The sequence below is a fragment of the Rhinoderma darwinii genome, chromosome 7 (genome assembly GCF_050947455.1).
Source record: "Rhinoderma darwinii isolate aRhiDar2 chromosome 7, aRhiDar2.hap1, whole genome shotgun sequence".
In the NCBI taxonomy this organism is placed as follows: domain Eukaryota; kingdom Metazoa; phylum Chordata; class Amphibia; order Anura; family Rhinodermatidae; genus Rhinoderma; species Rhinoderma darwinii.
In genome coordinates, this window is record NC_134693.1 from 124,365,055 (window position 1) to 124,384,658 (window position 19,604).

A 19,604-nucleotide genomic window follows, 5' to 3' on the forward strand; every position below is an offset into this window, starting at 1 on the left:
TCGCGGCTTCCGGCCATATGTTCAGACGCAAGGACTAGGAGCGGAGGGAGCGGAGGCAGCGGCAGCGACAGCGGCGGCGGCAGGAGCAGGTAAGTTATGTTTGTGTATGTGATGTGTGTGTATGTTCGTGTTATACTGTCTGATTACCACTGTATCTAATCCTCCTACATTGTGCATTCGCTCAAAAAATGGCGACACACAGTGTAGGAGGTTTGAACATTCAACCCCCTCCTTTCTCCTGGCACTAGCCAGGATAAAGGAGGGAGGATTGTTTGAGCACACTAGAGCGAGTGTGTCTTCTCCAATTTTGCAGCATAAAGCAATGAGGTTGCTTTACCACATGCCAATGCTGCAATTTTGGGAATTGCTCCCTCTAGTGACCAGCACATGGAAATGTTATAAATTAGAATCTAATTTATAATATTTCCTGACTTGTGAAAAAATTAAAAAAATTAGAACAATGTGTAATCATTTATATACTAACAGTTTAACTAAAAAAAATATATATATATTTTTCTAGCGACACATTCCCTTTAAAGTCAATAGATCTGTTTTTAACGGTCGTCATTCCATGTAACCACCGTTAAAAATAGAGATGTGACAAGGGGATTCAATAGGCAATGGAACTACTGGTTCTGAATCTACAACACCACACTTGAAGAACACATAGGTGAGTTTGCAGGGGCGTTCAGATGACATTTTAGGGATAAATGCAGGTGTTGCGCTCACTACAAGGGTAGTGTACCTAGGAAAGGGGGCATTATGGTGCTAGTTCAGGGGGCATTGTGGCGCTAGTACAGGGGTCATTGTGGCGCTAGTACAGGGGTCATTGTGGTGCTAAGCACAGGGTCAGTGTAGTGCTAACTACAGGGTCAGAGTGGCGCTAACTACAGGGCTAGTATGGCACTAACCATCTTCTTGGGGCACTTTAGCAATATCTACATTGGCACAGTATGGCACAATGTTCAGGTGGCACTACCTACATGTGCACTGTTTATCACTATCTTCATCAGCTCCAAATGAGGATATCTTCTGCTAGGCCTTTTGGGACCAATTATAGTGTCAGAGTCTTCTGAGCCCACCGGAGGATCCTCTGGTACTCTGGTGGGGCAGTCCAACCCTGTATGGAGGTTACAGAATTTTTTCCTGTCGGATTCATATGTAAAAAAAATTTGTGGCATGCTCCATCCCACACTATAAGGAACTACTTTCTTTTTACTATCATCACACAAGATGCACTCCCATTTTTGAGCCCTTTCATGCTCACATCCATTGAGTTTCCATATTAGTTGCATTTCTCCGCAATCTAGATTTGGCTCTCTTGTAGACTGTTATATATTGATCTTATTGTTTTTTTTCGTTGTTTTACCTTTTCCAAATACTGAATATTTATTGTCTTTTTATTTATGTCAAATAATGTTTTTTTGAGCCCTGATGCTTTGTCTTTGGCCATTACTACTTGCTATTTTGCTACTATATCGTTTTTTTTAACTGATGATTGTTTCTCCCTTTTGTGACCATTTTGTTACCTGTAGTGGCTACATCAGGGACATAGCCAAAGGGGGTGCAGGGGCATCAGTTGTACCAAAACTCTGGTGCCTAAGACACCAGTATTGTAAATGTCACACTTTAGGTGATGGTGCTCTGGTACAGGTTTTTGCATTGGGTCTAAGTAGCTTCAAGCTACAACTAACAACAATGTTATTTCCTATGTCATAAAGGAGGGGGTTGTCTCGCCCTATTAGAGCATTCTCTGCATAACTCTTCTCTGTATATTTAAGAGGAGAATTTTTTACTTTGGACCCCCATCCAAAAGTCACAGCAAAGAGTTGCAGACGAAGGCTGGCTCTAACACTGGCTGACCCAACCATTTATTGCATGGTTGGCCATTCATTTCATCGGTCAGCAACGGTGTAGCAAGCGCAAATTTAACAAACACTGTGCTACTCTGTTTGAATAGGGCACAACTGCGCACTATTTTATGTAACATACCATTCTAAGGTCGGATTTACACGAACGTGATATATGTCCGTGCCACCCGCCTGTTTTTCACGCGTGTCGCACGGACCTATGCAAGTCTATGGGGGCAGTGCAGACTGTCCGTGATTTTTGCGCAGCGTGAGTCCGCTGCGTAAAACTCACGACAGGTCCTATTTTTCTGCGTTTTTCGCGCATCACGCACCCATTGAAGTCAATGGGTGCGTGAAAATCACGCGCACCACACGGAAGCACTTCCGTGGGACGCGCGTGATTCGCGCAATAGAAGTCAAAAGTATGTTTGCAAACAGAAAAGCACCACGTGCTTTTCTGTTTACATACATCCAAACAGAGTGTCATAATGATGGCGGCTGCGCGAAAATCACGCAGCCGCACATCCTATGTGATGACACACGGAGCTGTTAAGTGCCTTTTGCGCACGCAAAACGCTGCGTTTTTTGCGTGCGTAAAAACGCACACGCTCGTGTAGGTCCGCCCTAATAGTAAGTAAATGTAAATAAGGCAGCGCACCATTAATCTATAACACTACAGACTTCCCCTGGCAATATTAGATGCTCACCGTGGTGGTGACCCAAATCTATCAGTTGTTTGCAGGGCCAATTTTATTTTAAAAAGGAGTTTTTTTTAATCAGGTAACCCATTTCAGCAGAAGCTTAACTTGAAACTACTAGGGCTCAGGACAAAGTCTCTAACAGGCCCCCCCTCACCCCCACCTACCATTTATAATACTTGGATCTTATGGAGTAGAAGGGCATTCTAGGTCTCTTCATGCAACAAGGTCCAGGAGGCGACTGCTTTCTATGCACCCCCTATATTAATGCTCCTGCCTTTAAGTAAAGTGTTATGTAAAATATTTTGTAGCAAAACGTTCTTTAACTTCTTTGTTCTCTTTCTGTTTTTGTTCTCTCAAGAGAATAAAAGAATATATTTCTGGTAAAATATGACTTCACTGATATCTTGTTTTTGGAAATGTTCCATATATGCTCTTCCTCAAGTTATAATGATTTCTTACTTTGGGGTGAAGACGAGCAAACCAAAAGGAATTTAAGTGGTCCAATTATATTCCGCAAGTTGAAAAGTCACATATGTGGAATTGCTTGGGCCATTTACTGCTGTCAGAGGTAAGCAGGGTAATAATGAAATTTAAATATTTCTAATTATACAGCATTATATTTATTAAGATAACATATTCACTGTAATTTCATGGATACAACGTCAGAATAGGTCAGAAATCTTAAGTTGCTTTAAAGAACTTTAACTTTCTATTTCTGATTTTACTTGAAATATTTTTTTCTTTAGAGCGTTTAAAGCAATACATGAAAAGAAGAACATCTTAGAGTTTGACAATCACCTTTACTTCTCATATCCACTAAATTGGGCTCCTAAAGTCCCTAAAATACTAAATGAGATATGTGATTTATATATATATATATATATATATATATATATATATATATACATACATATACAGTGTCAAGTTGTAATATTAAAATGACCCTCTGGGACAAGGACAAAATGTAAAATGTGATGGGGAATATGGAGTAATACTACCTGGTGCCCTCTTGTTGCATCCCTCTGCCATTGATCTGCCATTTTAGGGTCTCCTCTGTATTTTAGGGTCTCCTCTGCGCATCTCAGACTTCCAAATGCAGACTGTGCATTGAGAGTCTGAGACACTCCCCCCTGTTCTTGGAATGGCCAGTGCTCTTTGTTAGCGGCTCTCTGGCTAGTATAGGGGACCCTGAATGAGGGACCCTTCCTCTGTGACATCCACAAGCCCTAATAGGGCATATGAAAAGGGGTATTTTTTGAAGAGACATTCCCTTTAAACTCCCAGATTGAGTTGTTTTTACATCTTACTACAGTCAATTATTTCAAAAAGTTTCTTATCTTTAAAATGTAAATGTGTGGAATTTCAAGAGGTAATTTCACATACTCACCTGCAGATAATGTAATGTGATAGATCTAGGAAATGTGTTACTTTGGAAAGTGCTCAATATTTTGCAGTGCAGCAGAATAACTAGGGTCCATTAAGTTAGGATAATAATGTTACATTAGCAGTTCGGTGAAAGCTAAGGTAATTATATTCAATAACAACAACAGTAATTGAGCTGTTTGCTTGTGGGTTTGTGTTACTTTGTTTCAGGATAATAGTGTTATATCCTAAAAATACAGAGTGCACTTTATCCAGAAAATAATATTACAATAAATCCTTGTTTTCAAATATATCAAGTCCTATTGATTTCCAGATTGTACTGTGATAAAAGTCAGAAGGAAAACTTAGCACAAGTCAACTGTGGTCAAAACACACAAAGCAAATACAAGGCTTCTATTAGACTACTTTTTAAGTTTGCATTCCAGCTTGCTAAATTTAAAATCAATGTTAGTTATGTCTTGATATATAATTGAGATGTGTGAAAGGTTAACATTGGTGGGGGTCTAGGAGCTTAAAAGAGACCGTAGCGATAAAGGCGCTTTTACACAGGCCAATCATCGGACAAACGATCATTCAAATGACGCTCGTTCCCGATCATTACCCTGTGTAAACAAGGCAACATTCAGCCGATGAACAAGGAAACGCTCATTCATCGGCTGATCGCATTTTTTATGCAGCACTAAATATTATCATTGTCGGCAGCACTTCTCCCTGTGTATACAGGGAGATGTGCTGCCAACATGATGGAATTGTATGGAGACGATCGATCACTTGTCCCCATACACCACTGACCATTGTTCCTTGTGTAAGGAGGAAATGAGAACTGATCAATGAGCTGTCTCGTTGATTGTCACTTGTTTTCACGGGCCAAGGATTTAAAAATTTAAGTATATAGAGGGGGTCCTCCATTCAGTAACTTTGTCTATTACCCAGAGTAGAGAATGGCTACATAGAGCATCTCTCACTCCCGCAGACCTAAAATATCTCTGCATTACACAGATAGCACATTGATTTAAATAAAAACGGTGTAAGGTGTTATTTGCCCTGTGGTGGCGCTGCAGGGCAAACACTTGCTATTTCCCAACTTGTTCCCCCACAGTCTATAGCTGATCGCTACGAGTTCAAGCAGAGGGAAAATTGCTAGATCAGCTTCTTGTCGGGGTATATCCTAACAAAAATGGACAATCCCTTTAAGCCTGAACTGTATGGGATGCAAGAAATGTCAATTGCATTGTGTTTGGTTCAGGAACTCTGCCCCTCATTGTTACATCTTTATGACCACATCAATATTATCTTCTGGCATGTCTCAATGGTCTATAAGGAGATATCAGAGAACTGTTTCTGCTAATGTATACCTTGTTTTTTCATGGGATTTTTCTCATGACAAATTCCATCAGTTGAAATTGGCCCCTATTTCTTCATTGGTGGTCAGAATAACACAGTCTCAAACATTCATCATAGCGCCTAAGTATATAATGTGTACCAAAACTGAGCACATGTAATAGCCACAGTAGGTCACAAGGTACTTTGCTGAGATATTAGTCACTATTTGCAACTTTAGGTTTGAAACTGATTAACTTTTACCAAATTTTCATAAAATACCAAGGACTGAATATTTATCACTCATCTACCATCTGGGTTTAACAGAGGTCTAATCATGAGCGGACAATGTCACTTCAGTATTCCACTTATTAAATACAATTCCAGTGCAATTTCCCTTTCATGAACTTCTGTAAAATATGAAAATGGCAAATTCGAAACTATTCTCCTATATTACAGGAATTGTAATAAATAATTATCATTACATTTCGCATATAAATGACAAGGGTGGCATCTGCTAAGCTATTTTCTTATTCATTGTTTTTTTTTTCCTCACAAATGCAATGAAATGCAAATTGAAGTGACAACACAATTACAATCCAGTTATCAATAAGCTAACAAGCAATACATGGAATACATGACATGTGTCTATTAAAGAAAGTAAAATAAATGAAAACGGCACTATGTAAGTATACGCCGTTCAGCCAATACATTAAAACCACCTGCCTAATACTGTGTAGATCCTCCTTGTACCTCCCCAATACCTCTGACTTGTCAAGGCATGAACTTTGCAAGATCTGTAGGTGTCCTGTGGTATCTGGCACCAAGACGTTAGCAGAAGATCCTTTACATTCTATAAGTTGCGAGGTGGGGTTTCCATGGATTGGACTTATTTTTCTAGCACATTCTACAGATCGGAGTGACATGTGGGGAATTTGGAGGTCAAATGAACACCTTCATCTCTTCTCATGTTCCTGAACAATTTTTGCAGTGTGGCAGGACCACTGACACAGGGAACGAGTTTGCCATGAAGGGGTGTACTTGGTCAGCAACAAAGCTTAGGTAGGTAGTACATGACAAAGTAACATTCACATGAATGCCAGGACCCAAGGATTCCCAGCAAGACTTTGCCCAAAGCAACACACTGCCTCCTATGGCTTGCCTTCCTCTAATGCTTCCTGGTGCCAACTCCCTCCTAGGTAAGTAACTCAAATCACCCAGCCATCCACATGATGTAAAAGGAAATGTGATTCATCAGACCAGGCCACTTTCTTCCATTGCTTCATGGTCCAGTTCTAAAGCCCACTTGCCCATTATGGGCACTCTTGGCGGTGGACAGGGTTCAGCATGGACACGGTGATAAGTCTGCGGCTACGCACACCAAATTCAGCAAGATGTGATGCTCGGTGTGTAGCTAGCAGTAAAAAAATTTTAGCAATATGTGCTACAGTAGCTCCTCTGATCGGACCAGGTGGACTAGCCTTCGCTCCCCACGTGCATTAATGAGCTTTGGATGCCTATGACCCTTTAACTGGTTTACCGGTTGTCTTTCCTTGGACTTTTGGTAGGTACTAACCATTGCATACCAGGAATACCTCTCAAGACCTTTGGAGATTCTCTGACCCAGTCTAGCCATCACAATTTGGTCCTTGGCAAAGTTGCTCAGATCTTTACACTTGCCCATTTTTCCTGCTTTCAACACATCAACTTCAAAAACTGACTGTACAATTTCTGCCTAATAAATCCCATCCCTTGACAGGCGCCAGGAAATAATCAATATTATCCACTTCACATGTCAGTGATTTTAATGTTATGGCTGAATGGTGTATAGCGAATAAAAGGGTGTCCTTGCACATGAAGATGATTTTTCACTCTTTTGAGTGCACTCAATTCAATCTTATCCTGACCTTTTGGTTGGGCTTCAATATGAGGAATTTTTATACTGCCAGTCATTAGGCTGGGCCAGCGATGCATGGCACATATTTTTTTTATTTATCAATGTGTGTTCACTTTGCACATTTGTAAGCCACAAAGATTTCTCAAGGTGCGGTGCCCTTATAGGTATCCCAACCTGGGAGCCTAGGGGGATGTGGCGTTCAGGTTTGGCCCTGCCCACCATCGGGATACCTATTCTGGTGGAGCCAAACCTAGATTTTTGAGCTCCGGAGGATGTATAAGTGGCAGCTTATGCAAATGCTGGAATGAATGTGTTCTCCTTAAACTTCTGTGAGGGTAGGCCATTTCTGCCTGACCCTTGCAAGCTCTTCCGGCTGTAAGGGTTGGCGAATAGATTGGGGTCCCTTCCCCATTTGAAGAGCGCTTGCGGCAGACCACATCCGAATGATGTTTTTTTTTTGTTTGTTTTTTTGTTACACTTGGATGGAGACAGCAAGATCCCTTTGAATAAAGAAAAAATAAATAAATAGAGGAATTATAAGAACTATTTAAACGCATGATCTTACATGACATAGTCACCTGCATTCCATCAGTCATAATTTGTTTTATTTTTCCCTTTTTGTAGCTGCACAAGGTCTTATTTTTATGCATTATACATTTTTAAGACATAATTTTAAGGTACAATTTCACCATTTTTATTTTTTTTTTACACCATTCCAGGCTAACATCAATCCATGATACATGTTTTTTGTGATATATTTTTAATAAAACTTGTTTATAACAAAAAAAAGTGTTCATTCTATTTTTTTTATGTTACATAGTTACATAGTACGGTTGAAAAAAATGCACATGTCCATCAAGTTCAAACAAGAGATGGGAAAAAGTGAAGGGATAAAACAAATATTCTACACATACACATAGGAGCTGATATTTTTTGGTTCTAGGAAATTATCTAAGCCCTTTTTATATGTACTGTCCCTGCTGTGACTATTCCATAGATTCACAGTTCTCACAGTAAAGAAGGCTTGTCGCCTTTGGAGACTGAACCTTTTTTTCTCCAGACGGAGGGAGTGCCGATTGTCTTTTGAGGGTGTTTTACATGGAACAGATTTTCACTATATTTCTTTCATGTACTATTCATATATTTATATAAGTTAATCATGTCTCCCCTTAGTCGTCTCTTTACCCAAGGCTAAATAGGTTTAATTCTTTTAATCTTTCCTCATAACTTAGATTCTCCATGCCCCTTATTAGCTTCGACTCTCTTTGTATTTTGTCCAACTCCAGGACATCCATTCTATGAACTGGAGCCCAGAACTGAACTGCATATTCTAGATGAGGCCTCACTAATGCTTTGTAAAGTGGTAATATTACATCCCTGTCCCGCGAGTCCATGTCTCTTTTAATACACGATAATTTCTTGATGGTCTTAGAAGCAGCTGATTGACATTGCGTGCTGTTATTTAGTTTATGATTTACAAGTACACCCAGATCCTTCTCAACAAGTGACGCCCCCAGTGTAGCTCCCCCTAGGACATACAATGCATGCAGATTGTTGGTACCCAGGTGCAAAACTTTACATTTATCTACATTAAACTTCATTTGCCAAGTGGATGCCCAAACACTTAATGTGTCCAAATCAGCTTGTAATTTATGAACTTCTTCCATAGACTGAACAATGCTACATAGCTTGGTGTCACCTGCAAAAATAGAAATAGTGCTATTAATTCCATCCTCTATATCATTGATAAGTAAGTTGAACAATAGTGGTCCCAGCACTGGACCCTGGGGTCACCACTTATAACCGGGGACCATTCAGAGTAGGAATCATTGACCACAACTCTCTGGATACGGTCCTTGTGCCAATTCTCAATCCAATTACAAACTATACTTTCTAAACCTATAGTCCTTAATTTACCCATTAGACGTCTATGAGGAACAGTGTCACATGCCTTTGCAAAGTCCAAAAACACTATATCCACAGCGGCCCCTCTGTCTAGGCTTCTGCTCACCTCTTCATAAAAACAGATCAGGTTAGTTTGACAACTTCTGTCCTTAGTAAAACCGTGCTGGCTGTCACTTATAATAATATTTTTTGTCACATAATCCTGTATATAGTCCCTCAATAGCCCCTCAAACATTTTCCCCACGATAGATGTTAAGCTTACTGGTCTATAATTACCGGGGATGACCTAGAGCCCTTTTTGAAAATAGGCACCACATTTGCCCAGCGCCACTCCCTTGGCACTATACCAGTCACTAGAGAATCTCTGAATATTATGCAAAGGGGGACAGAAATAACTGAACTAATTATTTATATGTGAATATATATTTATTTTACTTTCATTGATTTAATTTTGTTTAAAATAAATGTATTTTGACTTTAACTTTTGATTTTTGACTTTTGTGTATTAGAGTTTCTGTAGATTCCAAAACATTACTGCCTGTGCATGTAAAGTGTATATGTTAACTAAGATCCAGTTCAATGACAATCAGCAGAACTTCAATTGGGTTTCTCAACTATGATACAGAGTGTAGCTCAGTACAATTGTGGTATGATTACTGATATCTGTGCATCAAGCAGTAGCATGTATACAAAATACTGTGCAGCTCTGGAGTTACTGCAGGTCTTACCAGTCACCGGTACCAGTCACTGGTACCACAGGTCTTACCAGTCACTGCCCTTCGTGGAAAAGTGCCTTTTTTTTTCAAGCAACTTTGAAGTCAATCCCCCTTTTGTGGACATAGGGGCAATTTATTAAGACTGGCGTTTTCTACGCCAGTCTTAATCTAAAGAAATTTGGTGTAAGATTCGCCTAATTAATTAAGAGGTACACGCCTCTTAATTAATTAGGTGCATGTCTGGCTGTCCATGCGCCACAAAAATCAAATCTGCTCCAGCTATGAGCTAGAGTAGGTTTGCGCTAAATCATAGCAAATGTATCGTGCTGTGGTGGCCTCGACAAATATGGCATTCGGGCTAAATGCCAATTTTTTTCAATGCAATTGTCTCAGAAAACGAGCACAATTGCATTGATACATATGTCCTAATGTATTTCCAAAGTTACTCATCTTTTTATACAGATTAATTATCAATAGAAGAATAAAGCAAACTTATCCCCTTATAATGGCGTCCATTCTACAAACATCATGTTATAAAGACAGTAAAGCTGGCCAAATTGATATAATGTATATTATATATTGGATTAAATCCTATTGCAATTTTTATAGCTAATATATGAATGGCAGCAGCACGGTCCGAGCTGTATTTTTTTATCATAATAAGAGAACGACATGTCGACACACAGTAGCTTGGAACATCTAGACATGTCATTACAACTGTTGCCTGGTTACTGACTCTCCGTTAGGTCTGTATGACCACGATACAAGGAAAAATGGCTATTGTGTAACTTACATTTTAAACTTACATTCCACTTTAATGGTTCATATTTGCCACACTATGAAAAAGGTGAGTTTCTAATAGCGTTTTCACTCCATTTACTTAGATTCTTCCATACTCTACCATTTTCTTGTGTTATTAAAGAGAAGAGAAAAGCTAAAGCATTAAATATGAATTCATCTCCTTGACAACAGAGGTCAAACAGAAACTCACCAGAAGACGCTGCCGGAAGATATGGAAAAGTTTATAAAAGAAGACATTGCGGGTCTTACAGAGCTACAATGTTCTCAGTTCATTCTCTCTAAGTGCAATTTTCGAAGATAATCATGCCTATTTGCTGTACTCTTCCACTATGTTCAGATGTAATTCATTTAAATGTATGTATTATATGAAGATAAAGACACTTTAGAAACCGTTCATCACTTTCTTTGCACATGGAGTTATTTTCATAGTAAAACAAAATAGCAAAATAGTAACACTTTTTGTAAAATTCTAATTGCCGATAGACTAAATAGGCATGAAAGGGGAAGAGGCAAGTTATTAAATTATATTTTCTTATTAGGAACCAAGCAAAAAGGGGATATTCTGTGACTCCAGTAACTAGAACAGGTTCCATTTTTTTTTTTTTTTTTTTTGATTCAGATAATTTTTTACTAAGCTTTTTACACCAAACATACTACAAAAATCCCTGAACAACTCTTCCCACCCCTCCTAACTCTATGAAAGAGTTAATAGATGAAAATCTCAAGAGCATAGTCGCCATTTAAAGAGACTTAAATACACTTGAGCAGGGAAGAAAAGTTAATTTTACAGTATGTTAATCAGAGAAAGCAGAAAAGTAATAACCATTATGTATTATAGTAAATAGTACCTGAAATTCATAAAGAAGCGGCACCAGATACAGAGTTGGTCTCACCCAGTGCCATTCTAATAATTTAGTCAAAATAGATGTCTCATTTATACTTGCAGTACATGATCCAGACAAGTACTGGGCAAACCTGGGGCGTCCAATAGGGGCAAGCACTGTTTTTAAAATTTAGTCATGGTCCCCCATTTAAGTAAAACAGAACCGGTTCTGTTCTTTCTATTTTGCAGGATCATGTAATGCCTACAGTCAGGGCTAAGACAAAACTTTTAACAAAAAGCGTAACCAAAAGAAAGTGCCAACTGACCTAGTGATCAAGAATATGGTTGGTCATGTGCCATGATCCTGAGGCAGACATGCTAGATTTGGAACCTGTGCCACTGCATAGGCTCCCTGTGGGCAAAGGGACCCGCTACCACTTTAAAAAGAAAATAACATGGCCTTGTACTTTTCTCTAGAGTACACGAAAGAGATTTTGTTAATGTGTCCTATTGCTCATAAATACGGATTGACTGGGATCCACCAGAGATATTGACACATGATGAAGTATTTGATAGAGAGCCAAAAGAGAGGATTTTTTATATGAGCACCTCGCTCTTGACAAATTAGCTGTTGAGCATAGGGGTAGTTATATGGGGTGCAGTGTTAGCAGTCGCACCTTGGACCTGCTGACTGAAAGTACCCGAAGGTCCCTCTGCCCCATAAGGAGACACCAGCATTATAAAAGACACATGATAGGTGATTGGCTGCAGTGGCCACGTTAATGTACGGCATGTCATGACTGCAAGAAATTAAATAAAGCACGGCAGGGACCACCTCAGCATCGGGGATTTTTTATTTTGCTTTAGGATTCAGAATCCAAAAACAACAGGTATGGGTCACTCACTAAGATCATCCATACAGTAACTTGTGCCGTTAGTCCATGTCTTCTGGAATTTAAAGAAGTGCGAAGCTCTATTGTTAAAATAAATGGATTTTACACCAAGTTTAGTCCACCTTTCCCAGAGCTCCATCTGTCAATAATATAAGTATGGGATCCCAAGTTGTCAGGATCAAAAAATAGTATTCAATTAAAGCTTATTTGATATTGGACAACAGCAGTTTACTCTGCGCTTTACTCATCACTTAAGGCCAATTTACACGGGCCCATAATCAGCTGAATGAGCGTTTTTACGAACAGTCGTGCCCTATTATTGACATGTGTACACAGGGCAACAGTAAGATAATTTGTTGGTTGATCACAGCATTTGTGCAACCTAAAAAAATTATCATTGTCGGCAGCACATCTCACGTAAACAAGGGATATGCTGCCAACAATGATGGAAACTGATGGGTACCGAACGATCATATTAATGCTTGTTCGTCCCCTTAGTACAGCCTCGGCCTATGTAAAAGGACCTGTTAACGAGCGCCTATTGACTTGTTCTATCGTTGATGGGCGTTCGTTATGGTTAGAAATCTGCCCGTGTAAACCAGCCTATAGTCAGGAGGGAGCAGTGGTGCTAAGATAATACGTGACATTACTGTAATTTTTTTCATGTGGGAACTGCAACAACAAGACTCACAATGATTGCATATTATGTCATGAAACAGGTTTCTAGATACAACACATATGTTACTTCAAAAACCACTTACTGATCACTGTGATGAAACATTTGACTTTTTACTATAATTTACATTAGTGGATCCTCGCAGAACTCGGGACCCTGGCATCAGCCCAGAATTGGAGGGATAAACAAAACAAAAAAAACGGAGTGGTCGAATAAATGATATTCTGCATGATAAATACATCTTCAAGACTTTGAAGTATATTGCTCAGGTATCTATCATCATTAGTCTTCAAATTTTTTGTTCACTTCAAGATTAATTTTTTTTCATATTCAAAATTTTTATTGATTTTAATACAAACAATTACATACACAATCGGGAAAAATGTGTTCCCATAATAAAAAGAACATGACAAGAAGGGCACAGCCCAAACAGGAGAGTGAAGATCACAAGCCATAACAAGCGCAAAAAACAATCACAGCAGTCTGAGGAAGCTGAAAGGAAATGAGCATAGTAACAAAAAGAAAAGAAAATACACCAATCCAGCCCCCAGACCTCCTAAAATGCAATGGTAAGAGAATGTATGCGCAAACACAGGAAGCAAAGACCACTCACAATAGACACAATGAGGGAAGGAAAAGATAGAATGGGAAACAAACACGGGCAAAGGAAAAGAAAGGGAGGTCGGGGCGAACCTGGACTCCAGCACCTGAACATCCTAGAGAAAATGAGAAGCAGCCATGCGCCTGTCAGAGATGAGGTTAGCACAAACAAACCCTAATACACCAGCCTGTAGTCCCTACATTGACGAAGTCTCATGGGAAAGGATGATTTTCTCAGGTCACTGTATTGCGGTAGGTGGAAGAAGAGAGGAACGTAAGCCAGTGAGACCAGGTATCCTTGTACCGTATAGAAGTGGCCGGGGAATGAGCCAGAAGGTATTCCATTCACTGTATCAAAGCGACCTCCTGGAACCACTCATCCAGCAGCGTAGGGACTGCCGTTTTCCACTTACGAAGGATAACCGATTTGATGGCTTGGAGAAGATGTGTAATTAAAGAACATTTGTAAATGGGTAGCGGCATAGGGAACATCAATAAAAGGACCACCTCAGGAAAATTAGGGACCGAAACCCCAGTCACTTCCACTATAATTTTAAGAATCGCCTCCCAAAAACTCTGCAAATTAGGGCAACTCCACCAAATGTGAGACATGGAAGCCCCCGACGCCCCACACCGCCAACACTCATTTGGTACAGACGGGTACCATTTGTACAGGGCAGCAGGAACTCCATACCAACTAGAAATAATTTTGTAGCTAGGACGGCTATTGAGGCCTTCTGGGAAAGGTAGAAACACCGTCTCCATTGAGCGTCAGAGAAGGTCGCGTCCAATTCTGTCTCCCAGGCCTTGCAGAAGGATGGGAGATGAGGGGATAGGAGTAGTTTATAGAGTGTGGAGCTGGCGTGCGCAGGGGACCGGGTGGAAACACATAACCGCTCAAAATCAGTAAGCGGATGGTGAAGATGAGCCCGACGCTTAGTGACACTATAAAAATGCTTTAACTGGGAGTATGCAAATATGTGACGTGGCAACGGTGTATCAACTGGGCAGATCGTGGCCAGTGGGAGCAGAGATACATCAGAGAGAACCTGATTGAAATACATTGGGTTGGTGGAAGACGTACCCAGGAAGGAGAGACGCGCCTCCCCGGCCGGAAAGGTTGTTAGTGACGGGGGTCAAAGGACCCAATGGGTCAACTAGTGAGCCCAACCTCCCAGAGGACCGCAGTGCCAAGAGGGTATGGAAAACTACAAAGGACGCGGAAGTCGGTCTATTCCCAGACAGGGTCCAAAGCAAAGTAGAAAGTGTACGAGTACACAGCTGTTGGGCTAAACGGACCCAGAATTTAGAGTCATGATTGTGGAAAAAGTCTAGGACACCAGCATGAGTTGACACCAAATAGTAAAGGCGACAATCCGGCAACTATTTTGAGGCAGCGGTTTTTGGACAGAGGATATAATGGAAAGAACATATGGAAAGCGTACCAAAGGGCTCGTAAGACTACCCGATCCAAATTACTCCAACATACGATCAAGAAGTCTCTACCTGTACAAACTAGGTATGTAACGACCTACCATGATAGAGGGGGGGAAATGGTACAATGTTTATCGAAATATTGACCTATTGTAATGACGAAGGGGGGAGACAGACAAGTGAGCCCTAATCTATCCACCACTCAGTCCCTGCCTACTTGCAACGACCCGCCCTAGGCGACGGGGTACAACTGGGTGACGGTCCCTATGCTCAATAAGTGCACGACAGACAAACAGACAAGGGTACACAGAGCTAGGGGGAGAAAGGGGCAGTTGCCCACGGCAACACCGTGAGCAACAAGAGAAGTGAACAAGCCGAGTCTAACCAGGAGAGTACAAGGTGCCAAACGCAGAGCAGAAGAGTAGTAAACAAGCCGAGTCAAACCAGGAGTGTACGAGGTACCAAACGCAGAGCAGGAGAGTAGTCAGCAAGCCGGGGTCAATATGAAGCAAGGACAATGGTACAAGAAGCTGCAGCAGGGCCAGGAAACCAAACGAGAAGAATCACAAGCAAAGGAGGAACAGGAAAGGCAGGTATAAATAGACAGAGGACGGGAGCTAGCTCCGTCTGGCCAGGCTGTGATAGGTTCTCCCACTCCTAAGCCTGCCACCCTGAGTGGTGGAAGATGGAGTCAGTCTCACAGACATAGAAGCAGGTGCAGACTGATTATCTATGGGCGTTAACCCAGAAGCTGTGCCTGGCAGATCCTTTACACCTATACTGAGAACGGACCCTGTATTATCAGAACTGTTACCTTTGAGACCCGCTGTTGCCTCGAGACGAGCAAGGAACCTCCGCAACACTTTGGTTCACAGCCATCACAATCCACCCAAAGTTAAACCTATTTTTGGTGCAGGCAAACCACGCTGGGGCTGTCGTCCATGTGGTCGGTGTATAGCTTGTCCGAATATTACTGAAAGTGAAGAATTCTGGGACTCAACAAGGAAGATCAAATACAGAATCTGGCCGATTACATGCAACACCAAAGGGGTGATCTATTATGCACAGTGCCTGTGCTCTAGGATTTACATTGGATTGACCACAAGGGAACTCAAGGTGATAAAAAGAGAACACGTAAACAGTATCGAGGCCACTAGAGGAACCAAGCCTGAAATGGTAGAGCTACTTAAAGCTTTACCCAGACCCTTTTTCCTACACCATGGATGTGATTCAAAAGGTCTACACATTATGGGTATTGATCATGTAGAAATGGGCCTAAGGGGTGGATCTTTGATGAAGAGATTGTTACGGTTAGAGGCCCGCTGGATTTGGAAACTAAAAACTATACGTCCAATGGGCCTTAATGAGAATATGGGTTTTGCGACATTTCTATAACTTGTGTCCGGATCTCCCGTGTGGTGTTTTTAGGTGTGCTATGATGACATGATGGTTTTAATTATATAGATTCTTTTTCTTCTTAATACACAGTATTTGTAGGTCCATCTGATGATCCATGAGTCTGTCTAGAGGTTTTCGTGTGTCCAGTATGAATATTTGCTCCAGTACTTTATTTCAGATGGGTAGATGAACGTCGTACTTGGCGGATACCACAACCCTTTTCCTCCTTTGTAATCATTTTTTATTTATTTTTCATCATTTTTTTATTTTTTATTTAATATTTATATTCATTTATTCAGTGAATATTTACAAATTCACATACATTTCTATATCTTTTGTTTATTTATCACTTCATGTACTTCACATTTTTATTCTATATTTTTATTTTTTCGTCTATTTACATGTTTAGATACGTATATATTTTTCACACACATATTTATATATACACATATATATTTGTTGTATATTTTTCATATTTATTATCTGGTAGTATTTACTCATTATTTATTGTTTTATTTACACAATATTTTCCATCATTTATGTGTTTAAATTGGTATATATGTGTATGGCATATTAATTATATGAGGTAAATTGCACTTACACTCTATTGTTATGTGTCACGTTAGATCATTATCATTTTATTGATTTTATGTACCATTTCTGTGGATACATTTTTTATATTTTTTTCATATTTATTTTTTCACATTTATATTTGTATTGGTTTGCATACACTTTTTCACTATTTTTGTCACATTTGGTTCACATTATTATTATTATTATTATTATATGCACACATAGTCATGAAAGAAGGGCAAGGACATTATATGTTCTCCTCTCTTTCTTTTATAGAGCCTTACGGTTCTCTCATATATATTTGATTTATCATTGTGTTGTGTCCACTATCTAACACAATGAAAAAAATTATATATATATATATATTTATATATACATATATATATATAGATCACATAAACACAACAAAAAGTTGAACAGCACATTCCAACTAAATGATACAAAATGTATGCAGGTGCAAGAACACCCATGACTGCAGATATACAGCAAACATAGAATGGTGACAGCACCCTGCGACACTAATGCCACCTAAACCACTAAATATAAATAAATATGCACTAAAGCTAAATCTACTTACAAATAGGGAGGTTCTTAGTGCACATTTTGATCAAAAAGTGTTAGCCCACCTGCCACGACAAGGCGACCTCTGTAAGGTGGGAACCTACGCTGCACATACACCCAGAACTGGGACTAAGCCTACATATATACCTGGGGATGGTAGGATCCAGCATTGAACTGATTAAAATCACCCAGGGCAGAATGGGAGGAGTGCAAGAACAACAAGTGGAGGCAGTCACTAACCCCACATATATGGATCACATAAACACAACAAAAAGTTGAACAGCACATTCCAACTAAATGATACAAAATGTATGCAGGTGCAAGAACACCCATGACTGCAGATATACAGCAAACATAGAATGGTGACAGCACCCTGCGACACTAATGCCACCTAAACCACTAAATATAAATAAATATGCACTAAAGCTAAATCTACTTACAAATAGGGAGGTTCTTAGTGCACATTTTGATCAAAAAGTGTTAGCCCACCTGCCACGACAAGGCGACCTCTGTAAGGTGGGAACCTACGCTGCACATACACCCAGAACTGGGACTAAGCCTACATATATACCTGGGGATGGTAGGATCCAGCATTGAACTGATTAAAATCACCCAGGGCAGAATGGGAGGAGTGCAAGAACAACAAGTGGAGGCAGTCACTAACCCCACATATATGGATCACATAAACACAACAAAAAGTTGAACAGCACATTCCAACTAAATGATACAAAATGTATGCAGGTGCAAGAACACCCATGACTGCAGATATACAGCAAACATAGAATGGTGACAGCACCCTGCGACACTAATGCCACCTAAACCACTAAATATAAATAAATATGCACTAAAGCTAAATCTACTTACAAATAGGGAGGTTCTTAGTGCACATTTTGATCAAAAAGTGTTAGCCCACCTGCCACGACAAGGCGACCTCTGTAAGGTGGGAACCTACGCTGCACATACACCCAGAACTGGGACTAAGCCTACATATATACCTGGGGATGGTAGGATCCAGCATTGAACTGATTAAAATCACCCAGGGCAGAATGGGAGGAGTGCAAGAACAACAAGTGGAGGCAGTCACTAACCCCACATATATGGATCACATAAACACAACAAAAAGTTGAACAGCACATTCCAACTAAATGATACAAAATGTATGCAGGTGCAAGAACACCCATGACTGCAGATATACAGCAAACATAGAATGGTGACAGCACCCTGCGACACTAATGCCACCTAAACCACTAAATATAAATAAATATGCACTAAAGCTAAATCTACTTACAAATAGGGAGGTTCTTAGTGCACATTTTGATCAAAAAGTGTTAGCCCACCTGCCACGACAAGGCGACCTCTGTAAGGTGGGAACCTACGCTGCACATACACCCAGAACTGGGACTAAGCCTACATATATACCTGGGGATGGTAGGATCCAGCATTGAACTGATTAAAATCACCCAGGGCAGAATGGGAGGAGTGCAAGAACAACAAGTGGAGGCAGTCACTAACCCCACATATATGGATCACATAAACACAACAAAAAGTTGAACAGCACATTCCAACTAAATGATACAAAATGTATGCAGGTGCAAGAACACCCATGACTGCAGATATACAGCAAACATAGAATGGTGACAGCACCCTGCGACACTAATGCCACCTAAACCACTAAATATAAATAAATATGCACTAAAGCTAAATCTACTTACAAATAGGGAGGTTCTTAGTGCACATTTTGATCAAAAAGTGTTAGCCCACCTGCCACGACAAGGCGACCTCTGTAAGGTGGGAACCTACGCTGCACATACACCCAGAACTGGGACTAAGCCTACATATATACCTGGGGATGGTAGGATCCAGCATTGAACTGATTAAAATCACCCAGGGCAGAATGGGAGGAGTGCAAGAACAACAAGTGGAGGCAGTCACTAACCCCACATATATGGATCACATAAACACAACAAAAAGTTGAACAGCACATTCCAACTAAATGATACAAAATGTATGCAGGTGCAAGAACACCCATGACTGCAGATATACAGCAAACATAGAATGGTGACAGCACCCTGC

At 40.3% G+C, this 19,604-nt stretch overlaps 1 long non-coding RNA gene across 1 annotated transcript in view; it reads right to left on the reverse strand.

Annotated features, from left to right (window-relative positions):
• Nucleotides 1-7,171: 7,171 nt before the first annotated feature.
• LOC142657369 (uncharacterized) overlaps nt 7,172-19,604 on the reverse strand; it is a 29,477-nt gene continuing 17,044 nt past the window's right edge. Inside the window, exon 3 of the long non-coding RNA XR_012849911.1 lies at nt 7,172-7,651. This is a non-coding gene — a long non-coding RNA (uncharacterized LOC142657369). The remainder of the gene's footprint in view (nt 7,652-19,604) is intronic.